The sequence below is a fragment of the Myotis yumanensis genome, unplaced genomic scaffold, assembly GCF_028538775.1.
Source record: "Myotis yumanensis isolate MYYU_CA2020_CCGP unplaced genomic scaffold, mMyoYum1.0.hap1 SCAF_16, whole genome shotgun sequence".
NCBI lineage: Eukaryota > Metazoa > Chordata > Mammalia > Chiroptera > Vespertilionidae > Myotis > Myotis yumanensis.
In genome coordinates this window covers 45,376,965-45,397,263 of record NW_027223767.1, presented here as the reverse complement: position 1 = coordinate 45,397,263, position 20,299 = coordinate 45,376,965, and positions in this window count along the sequence as shown.

Below are 20,299 nucleotides of genomic sequence, written 5' to 3'. Positions count from 1 at the left end.
ATGCCTGGGTTGTGGACTTGATCCCCAGTAGGGGGCATGCAAGAGGCAGCCAATCAATGATTCTCTCTCATCATTGATGTTTCTATCTCTCTCTCCCTTCCTCCCTGAAATCAATACATAGATATGCAAGGTACAAAAAAAACATGATCTCCTTTTTTGATCTTAAAAAAACTTACCTATGAGCCTTTGTGTGTGATTATTACTTATTCATGTATTCAGTCAACAAATGGTTACTGAGCTCCCATGAGGGATACTGCAATGCACCAGGGAGGTCCCATCCCCGCCCTCCTGGAGCCTACAGTTGAGTGTGCAGGCCGATAAAAGGACAGATATCTAGCCATTGTTTCTATTTCCAAGGGAGCTTGCAGGGGAAAAGGAAAAGAGATTTCCTTTTTAATGTGTTGTTTTCTGCAGTGCTCGAATCTTTATAGCAACCGTGTTATTATTATGTTTAACCTGTTTGCAATCCGAAAGGCCAGCCCTTTGAAAGCTTCCCTGTTATGTCTCTCTGAGCACATGGCTCTGACTCAATGGCACCACCATGTGTGGCTGTGGGACCAACCAGCAAGGCTTTCCCTCAGTGTGGGTGAGCGAGGACTAGTGGGAAGGCTATGCACAACCCTCCCGCTCACCGATGAACATGTTGTTAAACTAGAGAGTGAAATGCAATTAGAGATCTGTTTATGTGTTTATTTGATGTCCCTCTCGGCCACTGGACTCTGAACTCCAGGTTGGTGAGGTCATGTTTGTTTTGTACAATATTATATAACCAGCCGCCAGCACAGGCCCAACACGTACTAGCTACGTGGTACAAGCGTGTGGAGGGATTGAAAGACTATCAAAGCTTGGGATGGCCCCTCTCCATCATCTAGTGACTAGATGGCCTAACCCACTCATTTTATAACTGATAAGACTCAAGTCCTGAAAACTCAAGCCCCACAACGAAATAGTGGTAGTGACGCCTAGAAGAACCTTCTCGCTCTCAATCCAGGCTCTTATCTAGGAAAAAAACACACAACGTGATACGCATTTTATAGTGAGATGGAAAGACATAGAATCAGTTAGGTACAGAGAAGTATTGTCTAATAATCACCAAAACTTTAAACCTCTGTTTTCCTCTCACGGCGGCTTTTCCCACGGCGGGGGGTGGGGTGGGGGCTACGTATTCAGCAGATGTTGGGGTTTGCAGGTGCTAATCACACCCCTCGCTTCTCCAAGTTCTGATCCAACTGAGAAATAGTCACCGGAGACAAGGAGGGATTAAAATGTCAGCTTTATTGCTGGTCCAGATGGATTGGAGGATGTGGCTTAGACCCAAGGTCCAAACGGGCTTCCTTTTGCTTCTCCCTTGATTTGACCCCCACCCTACCTCCCACCCCTTCCACAACCCCCCCAACCCCACCCCCGCCCACTCACAGCAGAGCAGCTGGACGATTGAAGGCTGCCCTGTGTTCACTGCCTAGAGGAGGCAGGAGCAGCGGGAGCACATGGGTCAGGTCAGTCCCAGAGAGAGCGAGCCAGGAGGGGGCTGGGCAGTGCACACTCGGTACCTCCTCTCCCAGGGAGGACCCAGGGAGGCGGTGCCAAAAAGTGGACTGGTTTCTCCCCAGTGCTTCCAAGGGGGTGTAAGTTCCTGTTTCATGGGCTGATGGGAGGAGGGGGAGAGGACTCAGAGCTTCATGAAGGCCTTCAATGTGCTCAACACCTTTTCGCAGAATCTGAAAGCCTCTGCTCCAGCAAGCAGCTCTGAGGTTAAAGGTTGCGTCGTCGAAGGCGAATTTGCTGGGGGGAAGAAAGGCAGAAAATTAAACAATTGGTAATCGCACTAATAAGGGACATATTTTTTCTTACGCAACAGGAAATGCAGAGGGAAGCAGTGCTGGGTTGATGCCATCCAGGACCAACGCTCCCTCCGGCTTTCTGTTGCACCAGCGTTAGCAAGTGGGTTTTGTCCTCGTGCCCATAGGATGTTTTCCCCCTCCACTTCTAGGCGTCCTATTTACATTCTGGGCAGGAGGAAGGGAGAAGGGCAGAGGGACAGCTAAGTCCCTTTTCTGGAAGCTCCATTCAGTACACGTGTGTGTCCTCGTTGGCCAGAACTGTGACACTTGCCCCCCCTCTCTGCGAGAGAGCCTATGAAATGTAATTTCTAAGTTGGCACACTGGATTATTTCAAACAAAGGAAGAATAAGAATGAATGTTGGGCAGCAGAATGACCTGCCACAAGGTCACGAAACAATGATGAAAGAAAACACAGAAAATATTGTCAAAGAATTGCTTGCTTTTTTTTTTTTTTATTAAGATCTAAATGGGTTGATTTGTTTTGTTTTATTCTTTTGGGTGAACCTTGAGGAAAGAGATTATTCCCTGTGCAAACACTTTCAGATAATAAAAACATAGACCATTTCGTTCATTTTACAGAGCTAACATAATCCTGGTACCTAAACCTCACAAAGGAAAAAACACACCCGAAATACACAAAGTCATTAATAAAACTGCACACCAAGCTAAGGGACAAGCTGACAAAAATCCCATGTTTTCCCCTGTCTTGGTTGCTTCCTTGTTTTATGCAGCACGTCTTCAAATAACCTCCGAAGAAAAAGAATATGTGAGGAGTAAACTTGCTGAGTCCTTATGGATCTACAAATGTCTTTGATCTGGTCTAGTACCAAACAGTTCATCTGGGTATTGAATTCTAAATTAAAAGTCATTTCCCATCAGAATTTTGAAGCTATTTTTCCATTGTCTTTGGGCATCCAACACTGCTGGTAAGAAATCTGGTTTTTATTATTTTATAGGTGATTTTTTTTCCTCTCTTCGGAAACTTTTAGGAGATGTCTTCTCATGTCCCTGGATATTCTGAAATTTCAACATTTTGTGTTTTCTTTATGTTGGGGGCTTGAGGAGCTCTATTAGTCTGAAGACGAATCTTTTTGGTCTGGGAAATTCTGTTTAATTGTTTATTTGAAAATTATCTCCCCTGCTTTCTCTCTTTTTTCCTAAAATACTTATTAATCGAACATGGACCTCCTTCGTAGTTTTATTTTCCATAGTTTTTATTTTTTCCTAATAAAATTTTGTTTCTTTCATATTTTGCTTTATTTTCTGGGTGATTACTTTAACTTCCAACATGTCCACTGAGTTTTCGTTATATTTTTTATGGCCAGGGGCTTTTTTGTTCTTTGTTTCTTTTTCATAACCTTGTCTCAAAGATCCAGTGTCTTTAAGTTCTCTCTTACCTATAAACTGTTTCTGTTTCCTCAGGGGTCTTACTTTCCGTTTGTTTATCTCAGTCTTTCGATCTCATATTTCAGGTTTCCTCAAATAGCTTCTGGCTTATGGTTGCCCATTCATCTTTCGGAATAAGGCAGTACAAGTGTTCTGGAGGCTTTGTGTACACAGATAAGAGGGGATGAATGGCAGGCTTTGTTTCAGACGGAGCTGATCTTTGTGCTTTGGAACTTCTAAATGTCAGCCTGCAATGTGTTTTATAGTCTAGGAGGCCACCTGAAAGCCCAGTGCTCCTAGTCTTGTTTAGACAGTTTAATGTCTTTAGAGACCCTCCATTTTAGGGGGAAAGGGCGGTAAAGGGTCATATCTCAACACTCTGTATACAAGGGTGAGGAAGGTTTATGATTCCATTCGTAGACTTTCAACTAAGCCCCCATTTCCAGCCCCATATTCCCTTCCCACCCTCCACTGCACTCAGCATATCCAAGGCTGGAGCTGCTGTGAGCAGGCCAGCTTCCGCCTTGGCTGCAGACCCTGCCGGGTGCATTACAGACTGCAACTCCCTCTGTCCTGCTTCCTCCGTCACCACTCCTCCTTCAAACCCCAAACTCCTCCAAAAACTTGTTGAAATTCCTCTGGTCCACAGATGCCCTACCCTCAACCCCCTCCCCCCCCTTTTTTTTTAGTTAATCCTCACCCAAGGATATTTTTTTCCATTGATTCTTAGAGAAAGTGGAAGTGAGGGGAAGAGACAGAGAGAGAGAAAAACATCGATATGCGAGAGAGAGAGACATTGATTGGTTGCCTCCCACATGAGCCCCGACCAGGGCCGGAGATCGAACCTGCAACCGAGGAATATGCCCTTGACCAGAATCGAACCCGGGACCTTTCAGTCCACAGGCTGATGCTCTAGCAAAACCAGCTAGGGCTCAACTCCCTCCCCCCCCCCCCCCCCCGCCCCCAAAAAATATTTATATGTGTATTATTTATTCCTAAGACATTTCCAGAGAAAGAAGAGATAAGTCCACGTGCATTTAATTGTCCACGGTGCACAGAAGTCCCACTGGCCTCGTGATGGAGGGCAGCAGGCAGGGGAGTGTGCTCTATCTCCGTTTTCCACGGATAAACCCGAGCAGACTGTGCAGTCTTTTTAATCAATGACACATTTACAATAAATTCAGAAATATGCACAGAGATGGAAGGAAAACTTTTTTTTATTACATAACAACATTTGAGCGTGTGTGTTGATTAAAACACATTTTAAATACGAAGCTAAAATCAGACGTGTCCCTAAAGCACCTTCTCAGAATCCTAAAAGTTTCATAGAATATATTCAGGAAACCACTGGTCTAGTAAAAAGAGCATGGAATTTGGAGTCAGACAAGCCTGGTTCAGATGCTGGTGCAGAGCCATCTGTTCTCTCCAAATGTTAGTTTCTTCACCAATACCCACCTCCTTACATTACTGAGAGGGTTAAATGAGATACTATACGGGCAAAGCACCTAGCACAGAACCGGGTGATCAATAGGTGCTCAATAAATGCTAATCACTATTCCTCCCCCCAACACACTTCATACTGAGCTACTCACCATGCCCCCACTTTGTTCATGCTATTTCCACCTCACCTCTCAGCCATTTATTTTCTTTCTTTTTTTAAAAATATATTTTTATTTATTTCAGAGGAATGGAGAGGGAGAGAGACTCAGAAACATCAATGATGAGAGAGAATCATTGATCGGCTGTCTCCTGCATGCCCCCTACTGGGGATGAAGCCTGCAACCCAGGCATGTGCCCTTGATCAGAATCAAACCCAGAACCCTTCAGTCCACAGGCCGATGCTCTATCCACTGAGCCAAACCAGCTAGGGCACTCAGCCACTTCTTGAGTGCCTGCTTAGTCTTCAAGTTTCAGATCAGACATTCCCACATTTATAAAGGCTTCTCCAAACCTAGCTAGTGTGGCTCAGAGGTTGAACGTTGACCTATGAACCAGGAGGTCACAGTTCGATTCCTGGTCCAGGCAGGTTCGCAGGTTGCAGGCTCGACGATCCTCAGTAGGGACGTGCAGGAGGCAGCGATCAATGATTCTCATCATTGATGTTTCTATCTTTTTCCCTCTACCTTCCTCTCTGAAATCAATAAAAATACATTATTTTTTTTAAAGGGCTTCTCCAAACCTCCAGAAGATTCATTGTCTTATTTTCTGTGCCTCCCTGACACCTGTTCACACATCTGTGGTAGCTCCAGTCTCTGCAACAGAGAGAGCTGTGCACACCTCTGTCCCTCTGGGCAGAGGGACATCCTGATCTCGCTCCTCAGGGTCCCTCCGATACCCAGCACAGTAGGTAGCTGGCACATAGTAGGCACGCAGGAAATGATGGAATCTAATCGAATTGCAGCAAACCAAACCAGATTGTGGAAAGCCTGAACCAACTGCCAGGCTGAGACACAAGAACCAAGCCATGACCCAAACAGACAGATCCCAACTTGTCCGCGGTGTAAACACCTTGTTCTTTTCTTGCAGGAGTTTCTAAGCTGTTGTCATAATGACCTCCGCCCCCAACCCCGCCACTTTGCCAAACGCGAGCAAACACGTTCAGCTCCACGAGACAGAGCCTTGGCTTGGCTCAGCCTTGGTCCCGCCCCATGAGACAGAGTGAGGAGGACCAGACAGAGCACACTTGGGTTTATGGGAACCCACGGGGCGGGAAGAAGAGCTTTTCATTCTTAAGGATGAATGTTTAGCTCTGGGGCTGGGCTGGGGCAGGATGCTTTCTCTGTTACTCTTTTCTTTCGCTTCTTGGGTAGCACATGGCAGAAGAAAACAGCTTGGGCACTGACCTCTCCCCGCTTCCTCCCTCCACCTTCACCTCCCACCCAGACAGGGTCAGGCCATTAGTCAGGCTACTAGAGATATGACACACGCTGTGAGCAGGACCCTGTCCTGGGGCCTAGGGGTGGAAGCACACCGCCCACACGGGGAGTCACTGGTCTAATGAAGAATGCAAAGTGCCTGTCCTCAAGGAGCCCCCAGTCTAATGGGGGTGGGGGTGGGGAGGCAAAGTACAGTCCCAGGCCGATGTGATCACACCCACACCCAGTCTGATATGGAGGCTGAACACACAAGCATCGTCCATCACGGAGCAGACACAGCACCAGTCGTGGTGCCTACTGTGTGCCAAGCACCTGCCACTTACCAGGTCGTCACCCAGTGGTCCGGTGCTATCATCCAAGATGGCAACCAATAAATAGTCATTTCAAAATAACCCAGTGTCCCTGAGTTCCTTAACCCCAACAAATGGATTTGTAGATCACAGTGATGCTCCTTCAATCTCTCACTCCCTCTCCTCGCTCACACATTATTGCTGCTCTCAAACCTCCCTCCCCTTTTAGTCTTGCCCCTGATCCTTTCTCTTCTCTTTCCTCCTAATCCTGCATCCCAGTCGCCTGAGGATGATTCTGACCATCAGCACCCTCCTTAGAGGCTGAGGGACGCAGTGACACCGAGGAAGTCAAACCCGAATTTGCTCCAAAAGGCAGGGAGCAGGGAGCAACTGGAGAGGAACATTCCCACACAGATGATTTCCATCCTTTCACACGTGTGTTATCTCATTTAAGCCTCACCGCCTCTTGATAGGGTAGATGCCATTTTCCTTCATAAACAACAGCAAAACAGAGTTCAGCAAGTAAAGAGTTTAGCATGACCCAGGGCATGCCACTGGTGATGGGAAAGGGACTTGAACCCATGGCTCTGACTTCCGTCCCTGGGGAGAATGTTCACGGAAAAGACAAATACCAGTTCGCAGGGTGCCCGGAGAGAAGGGGCTGGTGACTCAGGACGCTGAGGGAATGCTCTGCGGAAAACATTTTCCAGGGTGTGGCGAGTGCCTCGGTACCTCGGGACATTTTTGTGTTTGTGTCTGGGAGGTAGGTGAGGCGACCACAGGGAGTTCCTCTCAGCCTTGGTCCGCTGCCTCCAGCTCACAGTGCGGGAGGACATTCCACAAGGAGCCACTCCTTCTGAAGAGGCTCGGGAACGACTGTGAAGACGCCCCCAACCCTGAGGAAGACACCCAGGAAATATATTTTTATTTATTTCAGAGACACATGCTGAGACATGTGACCCCCCACCGAGGGTCAGCCTGGGCCAGGGAACTCCTGGGGGCCGGGCTGAGAGTATCACTTACTCGGGGCATCTTGTCACCAGACCTGAAGGTTCTGTCTTCGAGGCCCTATTACAGGTGAGAAGACTGAGGCCCAGAGAAGTGTTACTGCCCTAGAGAAGTCAGAGCCAGGCTTCCACCCAGACCTCCCGACCCCCAGCACACCCTGCAGCCGCCCCGCTGCCCGAGAGGAGGAGACAGCGCTGTATCCCACCCCCATGCCCCCCACCCCACCCCACCCAAAAATGACACCTCAGACACGCCCTTGACACTTCTCTCCTTTCTTTCTGGGGCCGCCAAGCGACTCTGGACCTGGGCTCCTTGGGATGGACCCAGGGAAATTGGTCCTGCGGGCTCCCTCCTCGGGGTTTGGTAGGACAGGGACCTCAGTGAATGGAGGGATTCGGGCAATGACAGCCGACTGGCAGGTGTCCCTCGGGGACTGTTCCCTGCTACGCCATCACCAACACCTGGACGGCCTTCCCCAATTACCCGGAGGAGGTGAGAATCTAGGTCACCGGATAGAACCTTTTGGGGGGGTGGGGGGATGGAGGGGCTGAACCGTTGGGGTGCTTATCCCTTTCCTCAGTGCCCAACCCCTTCAACTGGATTAGCTTCTACTTATCTGTTTTATTAATCTACACGGATTGGCAAACTTCTGTGTGAACAAAGGGCCTGGCATCCTAGGAATTTCTTGGGAATATCTTTGTCCGGGGTTCATTTGCAATCCTTTTCCGTTGTGCGTGTTTAAACTGGAATTTAGGAGGAGGTCCCTAGGTGGGGGCCAGTGGTGGGGCTGCCCAGAGCCCCTGGTGCTGGCCAGCAGACCCCTTCTCCCCCTGCCCCCCCTTCCCCCGCCCCCAGTGGCAGCTCCTCCTCCTGTGCACAGCGTCACCTGGTCTGTGAAGCTGACCGTGAGGCCAGGCAGGAGGCAGGGAGGGAGCCCTGCTGTCAGCACCCGGGCGGGCGGACAGGAAAACCAGCCCGAGATCAGAGGCCTACGCTCCATGAGTCCCTAGGAGCCAGCCCCACACATCCTGCCCGTGCTCCCAGGCACAGCAAGGCCTGGGCCAGGGGCCTTATGGGGAAGCACCTTGAAGTCTGAGATCACGCCCCGCAGACGGGGGGCCCTGCTGGAACCACCGACAGCCCTGGGCACCAGGAGGACACACGGGGAGGCAGCAGCTGCATGCAGCCCCACAAACCAGCCCCACCATGCGCCATCCCCTACACCCGGAGGGACCCTCAGAGCCTTTTGAGGGGCTTGGGGGGCAGGGAGGTTACTGTCAACAAGGCCTCTGGGAGGGGGCACTCCTCACAGCTGTTCAGGAGCCCATTTCAAGGAAAAGAAACATCCCCATCCCCACCCCAAGGGGGAGACCCAGGCCCTACCTGGCGGGCGGGAGGGGGACTGGGCTTGCTCACTGACACATCTCAGGGCTCCTTCAGGATCCCTCCCCCCCCCCCCCCCAGGCGAAGGGCAGGGCCGCGTGAGGGGGGGCGGGGGAGGGTGGACTCCCTGAGTAAGCAGGGTCACTGTGCTTCCAAGGAAGGTGACTCAGGCAGGAAGAGGAAAGGGACACCTCCGGGGCTGGACACGTCCTCACCTGGCCTAGCGGCACTGGGGAGACCCATGTGCCCTCCCACACCCCACTGTGCCCAGGAAAAGGGCCTTTGCAAAGGGAGACAGGTCCTCGGGCCACGGGGGAGGTTCCCGGGGCCTGAATCCTGCAAATGACGGTTCCTGACTTCTCACCAACAGCGTTTGCAGGAGAGCACCCGCTACAGGTGCCCACACTCCCTCTGGGCCTGGGCCTTGGGGCACGTGCCATCTGAACCTCCCAGAGTGCTTTGCACTTACACTCTGGCCTCCCTGGCCCTAGTTTGTCCTCCCAGAGAGATGCGAGCTGCCTGAAGGCAGAGCCCAGCCTGACTCTGGCTCCCCAGGGCACTCGGGCAGAGCAGACTCCCGGTAGGTGTTTAAAAGCATTGAAGGAACAAATGACGGAGGAAATACTGTATTTCTTAAGGCCAGTCACGTGATGCACCTTGACCACCACCCCCCTAAAGGGGCTGCCCCTTGGAGCTGCCACAGCCTCGCGACTGGTCTCCCAGCTTCCTCACTTGGACCACCACCCCACCCTTCAGCCATATTGCAGCCAAATGAGCTTTCTAAAGAGTGTCATCACCATTCTTCAAACACTGTTGCTTCCCACTGCTCTTGGGATAAATCCAAAATCTCCAGCCTCAGTGGTTGTAAGCCCCTCATTCTTTGGGCACCAGAAGTGCTTAGTTTTCTTTTTTCTTTTTCTTTTTTCACACATTTTTATTGATTTCAGAGAAGGCGAGGGAGAGAGAGATAGAAACATCAGTGATGAGAGCGAAACACTGAATGGCTGCCTCCTCCACGTCCCCCACTGGGGATCGAGCCCGCAATCTGGGCATGTGCCCTGACCGGCAATCGAACCCGTGATGCTGAGCCTCTGAGCCACAGCAGCCAGGCTCGCTTAGTTCTCTTTGGTTCGAGTGGTTGCTATTGTTCCTACCTCAGGGCCTTTGCAATTGCAGCTCTCACCTCCTGTCAGCTCTTTCGCTCTCTTTTACCCCCTTTGCCTCTTTAACTCCCATCACCTTCAGGTCTCAGGTTGTCTCGGTCTTGGGGAAGCCCTCCCTGGCCCCCAGGGGCACACATTCTCAAGGTAGCCTCGAATTTTCCTCTGTCACATCTTTTACAGTTGATCATTAGACTTCGCATGGTTATGTCATCCATGTCTATCCCCCACCCCCATTCTCCTGCCCCCAAAGACCATCAGCAGGATGTGGACCTGTATCCGGCAGAAGGACACACCCGGCCCAGAAATGCCCTGCACCCCAGGGGGGCTGAGATTTGGGAAGTACTTAACCCAGTCAAGAGGTCAGCCCCACCCTGTTGCCAAAAGGTATGGGGAGGAGGACCTGGGGGTGTGCCTACACCACCCTGAAAGAGAAAGCTCAGGAGTATTTGGAGAGAGAGATAAGGTGGCCCAAGAGCAGGAAATGCGTTTCCGGGCAGCTGTTGGCTGAGGCAGGGCAGTTCAGAATGAAAGCGGAGATCAAAGCCACAGGAAGTGGGCTGGTTTTTTTCAGCAACGGAAGAATCTGATCAAAGCCACACTTTCCTGTCTGGGTGGGGTAGGCCATTCATTCACTTATTGGCAGGGCCATGCAACAAATATCAACAAATATGGAGGGAGCACCTTTCTGTGCGGTAGGCACTGTGCTGTGCCTGGGGCCTCAGCGGGGAGTCAAACTCTCCCGAGGTTACAGGCAGCCAGCTCAGTGTCCAGGCCAGTGTTCAAACTTCAGCCCATTTGGTGAACCACGGCTAGAATGTTAAGAAATGAAACGCATGGTGGGATGAAGTGCAATGGAATGGCATGGAAAACACGCGTATGGCTTGCTGAAGGTTTGGAGGACGGTTAGCATTGTTTAGCAATGAAGTATTTGTCCGTTACGGTATGCATATCTGTTAGACATCATGCTGTTGCACACTTAATAGACTACAGTGTCGAGTCGACATAAATTTTATATGCAGTGGGAACCAAAAACTGTGTGGGATTCATTTTATGGCACATTCCTGCTTCAGAGAAAGTCCTCTGGCAGAGCTGCAGGGTTGCAGGGCCAAGGGGACATGGACAGGGCACTGACCCTTTCTGCCAAAACCATCCTGCACCGTTTCCAGCGCATTCTGTAGGCCCCTGACTCATCTGCATTTGATTTAGAGTGATAACCCAAGATCTCTAACTTCAGTCCTAACTTTTCTTCTGGTCTCCAAATCCTTCTATCAAACCAACCATCACCCAGATGTCTCCTTTTGGATGTCCCATGAGCACCTCAAATCATCAGGCCCTGAACTTAATTCATATGAATCCCGACCCCGCCACCAAGTCTACAAATCCAGTTTACGCTTGGGATGAATGGCACCACCATTGCCCAGTCACTCAAGCCAGAAACCAACCCCTTCTCCCCATCACTCACAAGCCATCAATCACAGCCCACCAATCCTGTCACTCCTCCATCCTCTCCATCATTGCCCAGCCTGAGGGTGCATCACCCCCTTGCACCCAGTTCACTACATTGGCTCCCTGGCTGCCCTCCCCACCCCCAACAGGCCATCTCTGATGCAGCCCAGAGAACGTTCCGAAACACAGATCTGGTTGTGTCAGTCCATGATCCTTCATGCCTCCTCCCTCCCTGAGGATGAAGTCCAAACACCTCTACGTGAGGATTTCACATCTGGTGTCACCCCCTAGCCCACTTAATTTCCGCACACCATCATTACCTCCACCCCACCTCCTATGCTCCAACTATTCTAGTTAGCCCTCGATCCCCTTATACACATCTATTCCTTTGTACTTGCTGGACCCACTTTCAAAACTCAATAACCTCTGCTTTGTTCACCTGGCCTATAACCTTCTAGTCCCAGCTCAGCCCTGCCTCCTCTGGAAAGCCCACCTTGATTTCCTCCACGCGTCCACCGTACCTTACACATCCTCCTTTCGAGCAAAGACTCCATGAACTAGTCATGGCTTAATTGAAGATCTGCCTCCCCAACTAGCCCGTCAACTTCTTGAAGGCAGGGACATGATTTCATCTTCGTTTCCCCGGCACCGAGCACACAGACAGCCAGACTGCTCCCAGGAAATCCTCAGTAAGTAATGGCCAACCAACAAAGCGACTGGGCTCCGGGGACCTCCGTGGTGACATGCTGGACAGTGGCTGAGCTGAGATGGGAAGCTGGACCCTTTCCCACCCTCGTGTCAATGTAGGGGACACAACCTGCTAAGATGAGAGACAGCGTGGGGTACCCTTCGCCTACCAGCCCGATGCTCCTGAACCCTGTCCACAGGGCCTGGGGTTGTTGTCACGGTCGTGGGGACAGGTGCACTGAGCCGTCCACACTCTCAGGACCAGAGGCGGGATCAGATCCACAGCCAGGCTTTGAACCTGCAGAGCTGGGAGTCTCTGTCCCACTGGCCACTGCAGACAGCCTTGGCTTCAGGGACACTTGGCTCTACCCATGTGAACCAAGTGGTCAGTGAACATCAGGGGACAGGCCTGGGTGACCGGACACAACGCCTTCCTTCTCTGGGCTTCAGTTTCCCCTCCTGCGAAATGGCAACTTGCACCAGGTCCATTCCAGCTCAAAAAACACTTAAATGTGTGATTTCAACTTTGATCCCACCAAGAAACAAGTCTGAGGGCCAGGCCAGGGACCAGGGACGCGTTGTGGAAAGAACACAGTGTTTGGGGACGGCTGCCCTCTGCCCAGCCTCTGCCCTTGGTACCTTGTTACACTAGCTGATTCCCTTTACCTTCCTCGGTTTCCTCATCTGTAAAAGGGATTACGGAGTGGCAGCCACACCATAAAGCAGCTGTAAGAAGAAAAGCGATGGCTTATGTGACATACCTGGCACAGTGCTTTACCGTAACCGATGCCATCAGTCTGTGGTTCCCTCCCCCGGGTGCTGGAGGGCACCTGGGAGTGCTGGGTGCCTCTCCAGCTCAGCCTGCAGGGCCCGGAGACTAGAAAATTCTACCCTCACTCACCTGGCCTCCTTGCTCCCCACCCCCCCTAAGTGGCTTCTCTCACTGCCAAGCTCGGCTCCCGGCTTGAGTCTGGCTGAGGGCCAGAGTGGCCAGGTGAGCGTGGTTAGCCACACACGTGACCACCAAGATCCCAGGCCAGAGTGGCAGAGTCCAGAGTCACACTGAGGCCTGGGGGCTCCGAGTCCAGTGCTCATGTGGCCAAACAGCAGACCCTCATGTGGTGCAGGCCCATGGGCTCACTCACTGTCCAGCCACCCTCCCTCTGTCCCCAGGTGACCCCGTGCATTCCTGTGGTTTGGGGTTTGCTGGTGCGGTGGCTGCGACTGAAATCTGGGCACCCTCCCACCAGCTAATGGGGAGGGGGCTCCAAGGGGCCAGATTCTTCTTCAAATGAGATTCCCGTGGTTTCCTCGGCCGAGGCGTCTGTGGGGCAGAGAACAAACAATGTGGAATTAAATTTCTCTGGAAAAACAATGTGGAATTAAATTTTCTGGAAAAAAAGGCTCCACAAGTGAAGACCTAAGCATCTCTCTGGGCGTAGGGCCCACGTCACTGGTGCCAGGCTGGACTCCCACTGCCGTCCAGGCTCTGTGGTTGAGCAATCCCAGGTCCTGAGGCCATGCACCCCTCCCCCCCACCTCCCCACTCTGTGTGAGCTCAGAACTGTCACCAGAGAAGGGCTCCAAGTTTTTCCAGACCCTGACCAGAGACAGCTGGGAGCCCCAAAACAGGAGCGTCCCCCTGGGACCGGTCCGCACCAGCTGTAGGTGGTGCTGCCACCGCCGCTGGGGGGGATTTCAGGATCGGGTGGCAAAGACTAGGGGATATGGTGAGACTGGCGGTCTCCCTGGGTCCCCAGACCCCAGCAGCATATTCTAGAGTGACAGACCCCAAGAGGCACAGAGAAAGCCACCCGCTGACTTCCCCAGTTCCCAGCCCAGCACCATTGTAGAGCCAGTTAAGAAAGGGCCCTGCATATGTAGTCTCCACACGATGGAATATTATTCAGCCATGAAAAAGCATGAAGTACTGATACATGCCGAACACAGGTGAACTTTGAAATCACGAAACTGAGTGGAAGAAGCCAATCACAAAAAAATCACATATTGTATGATTCTATTTGCATCAAATATCCAGAATAGGCAAATGCATTAGCCAATTTCCTGGGAGTCCAACTCCAGAGTCTAGACTTTTTTTTTTTTTTATCCTCACCCTAAGATATGTTTTTCATTGATTCTAGAGAGAGAGGAAAGTAGAGGGCGAGAGAGAGAGAAACATCCATGTGAGAGAGAAACATCAATTGATTGCCTCCCATACACGCTCCAACCGGGGATCAACCCACAACCTGGGTATGTACCCTGACCGGGAATCGAACCTGGGACACTTTGGTGCATGAGACGATGCTCCAACCAACTGAGCCACACCGGTTAGGTCTAAACTTTTAACTCCTACACTCTGTTGCCTCACAAAATCTTAAATATTTCAAGTCCCCTGACTCCCCATCTGGGGTCAGACACAGTGTTAATCAGGCTGCCACTGCTGTGCCCTCTCCAACATTTTGGTGACTTCCCATATAAAGACTTCTTTCTTCCACAGGTGGAATGTCCATGGGCCAGGCCAGGCCCCTTCCACTGACTGCAGAGAGGGCCTTGACATCCTCCCCTGAGCCCTTCACATCAGGCCATCGAACAGAGAAGAGAGTGAGCCAAAGTGGGTGTTTTAAGGGTCAGACTAGGATAACGTGGCATGGTTCACATCTCTTTCGCCGCGTTGCACTGTCCAGAACTCAGTCCGCGGCCCCATCTAACTACAGGGGAAGCTGGGAAATAGAGTCTCACTCTGTGCCCAGAAGGAAAGGAGATTTGAATCTGGGGGAAAGACAGCTTAGGCATGGCCATGGATGCCACGCCCTTTGACCACATGGCTCCAGGCCGGCTGTGTGTGAAGAGCTGCAGGTGCAGCCAATGTCATCAGAGCTAAGCTCAAGACATGAAAACAAGGGTGTGCACGCAGGCGGGGCCAGAAAGGTGTGAGAGCAGTGAGTGTGCTCTTACTCACCTGCTAGGCTCAGCAGGAGGACTTGAGTATCCAATGAGTTCAACTCGAGCTTAGGGTTACTCGGGATCACACACAGTACTCACCCCCTCTCCCAAGCTGGCCAGGGACCCCTTTCTCCAGGCCAGGCCCTGGGCAGATGGCCCAGCAGCTTGGGCTACGGCTGCTCCTGGTTAGGAGTAGGGCACAGGCGCTGATGTCCCTAGGTGTGTCCCTATACCTCCCCTCTCTCAGGGACAGTGAGGGCCCAAGCAGGTCCATCTGAGGGTGACAGTGCTGAGCCCCAGCCTGTCTGGTTTGGGACACAAGTGGCAGATTTTCTTTCCAGATTTAACTCTGAGGTGTACAAAACAGCGAACTATGCCCCAAGCCAAAGACAAATAAATTTGTCCAGAGAGGACACATGACATACCCCTGAGCAGAGTGATCCAGAAGGCCTGTCATAAGGCAGAAAAGGGCCAGGAAGGAACAGGACACTAATAAGAAGCATGTTCGCCCTAGCCAGTTTGGTTCAGTGGTTGGAGCATCAACCCTCGGACTGAAGGTTCGATTCTGGTCAAGGGCACATACCTCGATTGTAGGCTCGATCCCCAGTCCTGGTCAGAGTGCCGGTGGGAGGCAACCAATCTCTGTGTCTCTCTCACATTGATGTTCCTCTCTCTGTGTCTCTCCTCCTCCCTACCACACTCTCTAAAAATCAATGCGGGTGAGGATTAACAAAAATTAACAGAAAGAAGCATGTTCACACCTATCCTAGGCATGGACCTGCTTCCCCTAGAGAGCAGAACACCTGTCCCTCTGGGGGCCGCACTGACCAGCCTGCACTGCCTCCACACGCCTCTGTCGGGGTCAGAGGCAAGGACCTGAGTTTCAGTCTGGCTCTGTCAGCACTTGCAATGGGCCCTAAGCCCCCTCCCTCTCTGGGCCTCAGCTGACCCATGGTCCAGTGAGATCTGGCCTCCAGAGTGAAGTGCACATGCCCTCAGGCAACAGAAGGATCTGCTGGCACATGGAAAGAAAATGTTCAAGTTCAATGTACACATTTACATGTATTTCTGTCTAAAGTAGGGAAGTTCAGCTCTACCGATATTTAACATCCAGACTTACCTGGGTGCCGGGTGTGTTTTTGGCCAATTGTGTCCCCCACATTAGTCAACGTCTAGGGGGAGGAGCAGAGGACTTGGGGGCAGCCTCCTCATTCTCTTGCTCAATTTTCAACACATGGTGACATACTGCCATTTACATAGGCCCAGTTCAGTGGAATTTGCAGATTGTAGTGTGATTCGCACTAAATTAATCTGCCTTTCAACAAGACAAGTGGCCTAAAATGATCTCTGCAAAGAAAATAACAGCACTTCACCTTAATCCTAGGACGTTATTTCACCTGATGCTCCAGGGAGGGGAGACAGGGTTGTCTGTTGAGAGTTACAGCAGATGTCATTCCAGAAATGACATCTCTTTTCATCAGGGTCAAGGTGACGTTTAAACAGCTGTTGGGTGGGGGAGGACCTTTTTTTGGAAGGAACGTAGTATGATTTGGAAGTAACGTTTCAAAATGTTCTCATCGTTATATGATTTTGTCGTTAAAAACCTTGTGTGTTCCCAAGATCTTTTATAGCTACCCTTAAACACACACACACACACACACACACACACAGAGAGAGAGAGAGAGAGAGAGAGAGAGAGGGAACAAAAAGGAATTTTTTAACTTGCTTATAAAACTCTTCCAAATGAAGTGTTTGAGTGGGTTTTAAACCCATTTGCTAAAAGCATTAAAATGCAACATATTCCAATTTCGTTGTGAGGACAACTGATTGACATGAGGGAAGATGGAAATTTGAAAGTCAATTTTGAACAAAACTTTTGCAGAATGGGCGATGGCATTGAAAATTGAAGACTGAATGTCATGATTTAATGAGCCAGGCCCACAATGCGAGGCACCCGTCTGGGGCGGGGTGTCTTCATGAGGCCCCCTCTTCAGCTGTGACAGCCGTTAACACTGAATATTGCAATAAACCAAATTTAGTCCCAGGCCTTCACGTCGCTCTTCCACAAAGTGTTCAACCAGGATTTTCAAAAATAAAGAAGCACATTTAATGGCATGGCTCTCATTGTCAGAACAAAAAGGGATTTTGTGCCATCATTCAGTGAAATGCCATAAAAATTACTTTAAAACTGTATTTATTACATTTGTCATTTTTGTTTATATCACTTTATAATGTACATAATATAATATACATATATAATTTATTTATATAAGCATAATGTATCTGATCATGTACATGTATTTTTAAATGTGCATACTAATGTATGTTCATGTATCTAGTTCATGTACATCATTTATAAAGCTCTCTCTATGTATGTAATTTATAAATAAATAGACACCAGGGATGCCTGCTTAACATTTTTTACCGATGATGTATGAACAATCAAGTTTGAGTTCAAGGATGACTGAGAACCTCTGGGCCCCTCCAGCTCTGGTATTAGAGACTGCAGGGGACCCACCCTGCATAGGTAGGGCATTCATAAGAAAGATATTCCAGATTGGGCCTCACCTATCACACAGGTAGAGTTTCAGGCATGCACACTTTTCTAAAGTTTTGTTAGTCGATTTTTTAGAGAGAGAGGGAGAGGGAGAGAGAGGGAAACATCCATGTGAGAAACAACTGGCTGCCTCTTGCATGCAGGGAATGAACCTGCAGCCTGGGCATGTGCCCTGACAGGGAATCGGACCAGCAACCTTTGGGTGCACAGGACGCCCACTACACCCAACCCGCCGGCCAGGGCCAGGCATGCACATTTTACAGCTAAGACGTCAGAGGTGCAGAAGAGTAAAATCTGAGACGTGTTCCACCTCCCATCGGCATCCCCAGCATAAAGACCAGAATCCCCTCCCCTCAGATAATCCCCTCACTCTCCTCCTCACCCCTCCCACTGCCACAGGAGAGGGAAAACGAGACTTCCCTCCTGCTCAGAGGGAACCGGTGGCCCTGAGAGGGTCTTTCCTGGTGGGCCCAGCAAACCGGCCGTGGAGAGTAAGTGTACATGCAGGCACCCAGAGTGCAGTCTGGCCTTTTACCTGCTCTGCTCTCTCTGCACCTTGATGCAGAGCCTGGTTTTTGGTCACCAACATTCTCGCTATCCTCTCTGCTGGGAATCGCTGCCTCACGTGCTACAGAGAGAGCCAAGATGTTCAGGAGCCTACCCACCCATGTCAGCTCCCTTCCCCAATCTTTTGCATCTGTCCCTACCCCAAAGAAGAGAGAGTGGCAGAAAAAAGCAGGCCTGCACCTCTGCTACCCTCATAGGGGGCTCATCACCGGCCTGGAGCAAAAGAATTGTTCTATGGCACAAATACATGCATGCCCTTCCCTCCCTGCTCTCTCTGCTTGAAAACTTCCTCTGGAGGGTATATGCTAAGTGAAATAAGCCAGATAGAAAGGCAAATAACATGATTTCACTTATATGCAGAGTCTAAAAAAAATAAACAAACGAAACAGAAACAAACTCATAGATTCAGAGAACATTTTGATGGTTGCCAGGTGGGAGGGGCTTGGGGGGATGGGTGAAAAAGAGGGGAGGATTAAGATGTGCAAATTGCCAGTTATAAAATAGTCATGGGGATGTAAAGTACCGCATAGGGAATATAGTCAATAATAGTGTAATAGCCCTAATTGGTTTGGCTCAGTGGATACAGCGTCAGCCTGCGGACTGAAAGGTCTCGGGTTCGATTCCGGTACCTTGGTTGCGGGTACATCCCCAGTAGGAGGTGTGCATCCTCAGTAGGAGGTGTATAGGAGGCAGCTGATAGATGTTTCTCTTTCATCGATGTTTCTAACTCTCTATCCCTCTCCCTTCCTCTCTGTAAAAAACCAATAAAATATATTTTTTTTTAAAAATAAATAATAGTGTAATAACTGTGCATGGATGGTGTCAGATGGGTGCTAGACTTATCGGGGTGGTCACTCCATAAGTTATTTACATGTCTAATCACTATGTTGTACACCTGAAACTAATATTTATTGCATGTCAACTGTAATGGAAAGTTCTAAAACAAATTTTAAATAAATAAATGAAAATAATTTTTTTTAAAAAAATGCTTAAGCTTCCTCTGTATCTCCATTGCTCACAACAGAAAAGCCAGGTTGCCTAGGGCCTAGGGCAACCTGCAGGTCCTTCTCTCCGCCCCCACCCCCCCCCCTACCCCCCCGCCCCCAGCCCACCTGCATCAGTCACCGGCAGGAAGCAGAAACCACACGAGCTAATTTCAGCGGAAAGGAATTTCATGCAGGTAATTCGGTGCTTACTAAATCACTGGGAGGGTTAGACCAGCCGGCTGCACCTGCAGGAATGTCTCCCAGAGACACACAGGACCCACCTTGGAACTGCCCCCTCTGGCATCATCAAGAAGATAAGGAATCAGGAGCCACCCAGACTCTGTCGCCTTCAAGAACCATCACTTAACTAATAGAAGGGTCAGGAAGTCGTTTCAGCGACAACCCACACCTGTGCGCTGGGTGCTGGGAGGCAGCTGCCCCCAAAACCCAGTGTCTCCATAACCGCGCAGACCGGGGCGTCAGCAACAAGCCACCTCCCCAGGCCATGCTGCCCAGCCAGAATTCCAGCGGCAAGGGAGGTGAGAAATGCAGTGGCCAGGAAGGCTCACCAGGGGAAGACAGGATAGAGGCAAAGCTATACACACATTGTCTTTCCAAATTCTTCATCCAACAGTCTTCCCTCACTTACCCTGAATTCCAACCACAGAGACCTCTTCCAGGGTCCCCAGAATACCCCAGGCTCTTTCTCGCCTCTCTGATCTCCCCCAGGCTGGTCACCAGCCCCCTCCACTTCAAATGTCCTTCAAGAACCTGAAACACTTTCTCTGACTCCCTCAGGCAGGGGTTACTGCAGCCCAAAGTTGTCCAAAGAAACATAATGCAAACCACATACGTAATTCTACATTTTCTAGTAACTACTTATGGTAGGTTGAATAATGGCCACCCCAAAATATCAAATCCTAGCCCCTATCACGCTTACCTGATTTGCAGCTGTAGTTAAGGATTTCAAGATGAGATTACCCTGGATTACCCAGGTGGGTCCTGGATGCCATCACAAGCGCCCTGACAAGGGAGAAGCAAGAGGAGGTAAGAGAGGAGAAGGCAAAGCAAAGAGGAGGCAGAGACTAGAGCGATGGGGCCACAAGCCCAGGGATTCTGGGGCAGCCACAGGAGGTGGGAAAGGCAAGGACCACATTCTACCCTG